Raw genomic sequence first — 4,143 nt, 5'->3', positions numbered from 1 at the left:
CTGACATCTGGGACCCACCAAAACGGCCTCTGTAATTCGCGAAAAAAACGTTACCGCCGCTGACAGCTCGGACCCACCAGTTATATCTTCGCATGCAAGGAAGTGCCTCCTTATTACGCACAAAAAAAAAGAATACTCCCCCTGCTAGCTGGGACCCAGTATAGTGGGCCTACTAAGTTGACGGGGACGAAGGGCTTTGTCAACTTAGTCAATATGCACGATTCTAGCTCGACTGACCGTACGATGTCCATCCAACGGCCGTAGTGCTTCTTCAACCTCTGGTCTTCCTGCTCCAGCCGCCCAAAGCAGCGCCGGTCGTGCCGCCTGCTCCTGCCTCCCGTGGCCGGCTGTGCTGCCGCGGAGGCCTCACTGCCCCATACTAATCCCACCGCTGGCCAGGCCATCCCTCCACTCCACTCACCCACACCCCCTGTTATTCTGCGGCGACGGCAGCGCAGCCGAACCAGTGAACCCTCATACTCCTCTCCGCGTGGGCATCCACTGCCGCGTCTTCCCCGGCTCCGCATCGTCCCCTTCCTAGGCCTCGCCGTCGTCCATCGTCGTGGTGCTGTCGGTGCGCCGTGGTTAATGTGGTCAACGACCGAATTCCATCGGAAGAATACTGTACGTGGAGAGGCTGCACTACAAGAAATATGTCAACTTATGACCACCACTATTGGTCACTGAATGGTCACAAATTTCCATTTATGATCTTTTTGTGACCAAAAACATAAGGTCAAAAGCTGGGCGTCGTAAACTGACTATAGCGACCTTTAACAAAAGGTCGTTGATCCTATGACCTTCTGTTTTGGTCACTAGCAACCTCCCCAGGCCACGTAGGCATCCAGCGTGGCAAGCTGATGTGGCACAAGATTCAGCCCGGTCCAATTCAGTTTTCTACATGGGCCGAGCCCAACAATTCGGCCTTTTTATGATTTTTTCCTGTTAATTTTGGTCAGCTACATGGGTCTGGCCCAACAATTCGGGATTTTATTTATTTCTGGTCCATGCCTTTTAACATTTCTGGTTTACATTCAGCCTTTTTATACATTCAAATAACAATTCAATCCTGAAGTTGGTCCAGTACTCTTTTCATCCCATTCACATATTCGTACAAATGATCCTCCTTTTCGACAAATTTTGCAAATAATTTCATATTTCAGCACTAAATATCTTTACATCACAGGCCATAAAGCCCTACAAAATAGTATCACTTGTTCCTATACAAAAGTATCAAATGATACGTACAACAAAACAGAATACATAAAATTTAGTTCAACAAAAATAAGTTTTCTTCCTCTTCCGTCTTCCAGAACACACAACACCTGTGAAAATAAAGATGCCACAATAAAAATGGAAGGATCAGCCATTAGAACCAATAATATTGAATACAAGGGAAACGATCAAACTAAAGAAATGAAAGGCATGCTGATGATTACCATAACAAACAGAAAAGTAATTTGATTGCACAAGACATATGTCATTATCACACACCCAGACAAGCAAAGCATTAACATGTGAGGATCAGACAAACGAAGCATTCACGCTGATGATTAACTTATAAGCCTAGCCACCCTCAATCCTCAGTACAACAATAAGTTTTACTACTCCGGGCAACCTAATACACTACAGTCCAGAGGCACCTCAATGCATTACTATCACAGTGGGGATGAAAGGTGCTTGTTAATTAAACAGGCACCTCAATTTTAGCACAAATAGGAGAAGGCGTCCAAGCACAAAACAGACGCATCCATTCCCTCCTTGCTGCGAGGCTCGGTTCAAAACAGAGTCTTCAGCCAAGGAATGGGAGAAGTAAGCAGTAGTACTCGTCAATGTGAAAATCAGATATATATTTTTTGGGTTGATGATAAACTCTGGCACTAAACTGAAAATTAAACTTGAACTGAACATTGTATACAATACGTTTGGTAGTGCTTCACTTCCTAATTTAATTTGTAGTATTATTAAAACTTTCCTAAATTATACAGTAAGCCCTCATTATTAATCTAAGAAATACTGTACAGATTTTGAGCGTTTGTAAACACTGGCACTGGTCTAAAAATGTACACTTAAACTGAACACTGTTAACGTTAGTTTCAGGCATTCTGTACCATTTCGTCCCCAGCTTAGGCAAAACATCAAACATGCAGCATGCAAACTAATAAAAGCACATGTAGAGAAAATGCATTTCAGCATGTTCTGAATATCTTCACCAAGCTCCGTTTCCGACAGTACTTACAGAGTTTATTGGTTGCAGAGTCATCTATGCGTAGACCTCGTCAGTGTCCTTGTCAGCCTGTGCAAAACAAGCAACATTCATCAGGATTAAATGGTTAATGCTTAAGGCCACTAACCCCTACACCTACATGCATGGTGATGTTGTGGACTTGACACAACAAAATCGACTCTAGGAAATATCAAGAATCCAATTCACAGATATAGAGAAAAGTAATACTTAAAAACGGGAAAATGTCTAAACAACAAGCTAGCTGCACGTTATACAGCGTCAGCTTATTTCACTGCTCCATGGATGGAGCTTACAATACACTAAACACTTAGACACACTAATGCAGATTAAAGGGATGATATGCATGTTTTGTGCATGTTGGTTTAGGTAGATCTATTCTGGATACCAATGTTTATCTCCTTAGACCTTAGACATTCCATCAAACTGGTATTCTACAATGAACTGAATAATTCAAGGAATCACCTAGTAGTGGCAAGAATATACAATTGTACAAATGCAGTGCAAAAAGACTAACTACGCAATAGTAGTGGCAAGAATATTCTACACCTGAAGCGTACAACCTCAACAAGCATAGCACACAGTAGCAGAATTAGACAGTCCGATCCTGATGAAACAACCAATTATTGCTGCTTGATCCAGTTCGGAATTCAGACATTGTTGTGGTTAGCTTGCGTTGTCTTAATTACCTTGAGGCTGTCGTGGCAGGAGCAGGGGGCTTCCATGCTGGAGTCCCAGTCCTGCTCCTGGCAGATCCTGCACTCCACCATCTTGCTCGGCGTTGGCGGTCCGCGGTCACCGGCGGCGGCAGTGACGTTGCAGCAGTAGTCGATGGCCAGCGCCGCCTTCGTGTCAGGCTGCTTCCTGGTCCCGATGGCCGTCTCGAGCATGGACTCCGTGAGCAGCCGGTCCACCAGCAACGCGAGGTGTTCATCCATGGGCCTTACAAGCACGCACGCACAACATCATCAGCAGCATTGAGATGGGGATGCGTCTAGTGGAGGCAGCCAGCAGTACAACCTGATCTTGCCGTGGCTCATCTGGAAATCCAGCGGCCGCACCTCCACGCCGATCGTCGCTGCAGAACACCATGCAGATCAACAACAACAGTCAGCAACATCAAAGGCAACATCGTCCCTCGACAGAAACACGAGATGCGACCAAGGGACGGGGAAGGAACCGAAATAGAATTGTCGACAAGCGGAAACAACGCAGCAACCGCCTCGAAATTCGTCGGAAAGCAACCGCCTCGGAACAGATAATGGAGGAGGTTGAGGAGATCCACGCACCATTGCGTCGTTTCCTCGGTGCTCTGCTTGGACTTGGAGCGGCATGATGCCCATGGCGGCAGCGCGCGTCCGGGAGTGCAGGGACGAGAGGTCGGCCAGGCCGAGGAGCTCCAGGGTGGTGGTGTACTCGACGTGTTGCGGGTGGCGCTGGAGGATGCGCGCGACAGATCTCGACAGGGAACGCCGGCCTCCCCAAGCCCCGCCGGTGGGGAGAGCTAGTAAATTCCCCGCAGGCGTAGATCTCATCCCCAGTCAGAGGGCACGACTTTGCTTTGTTGGAGGAGGAAGGGTGCCGGGTGGGCTGGTTGCTTTGGTTGGGTGGGGGAAGGGGAGGGGCTTGAGGATTAGGGCGTGGGGGGCCATGGACGGCGGCGAGCTCGGCCGGAGGGAGGTGGCGGCGGTGATCTGGAAGGGAGGAGGCGAGCTCTCGCTCTCTCTGTCTCTCTCCATCGGGCGAGACAACGAGGAGATGGAAGGGGATCGATGGATAGATGCGGGAAAGAAAGGAGGCGGGGGGTGGATGGAAAATGACCAGCTAGGGTTTCGGGGTTGGTTTGAAAGGGTTGAAGAGGGCCGTTGGATCTGCGAGCATCCGACGGCGTACGATGC

At 48.2% G+C, this 4,143-nt stretch overlaps 1 long non-coding RNA gene across 1 annotated transcript; it reads right to left on the bottom strand.

Moving 5' to 3' along the window:
* Window positions 1-1,106: 1,106 nt before the first annotated feature.
* On the bottom strand, window positions 1,107-3,085 carry LOC125533026. The gene is made up of 3 exons (XR_007294186.1): window positions 2,935-3,085; window positions 2,240-2,296; window positions 1,107-1,325 (listed from the first exon to the last, which is right to left on the bottom strand). It is a non-coding gene; the product is annotated as an uncharacterized LOC125533026 (long non-coding RNA).
* Between the last annotated feature and the right edge of the window lie 1,058 nt (window positions 3,086-4,143).

Source organism: Triticum urartu, chromosome 1 (genome assembly GCF_003073215.2).
Source record: "Triticum urartu cultivar G1812 chromosome 1, Tu2.1, whole genome shotgun sequence".
Lineage (NCBI taxonomy): Eukaryota > Viridiplantae > Streptophyta > Magnoliopsida > Poales > Poaceae > Triticum > Triticum urartu.
This window is presented reverse-complemented; position numbering and strand designations above follow the sequence as displayed.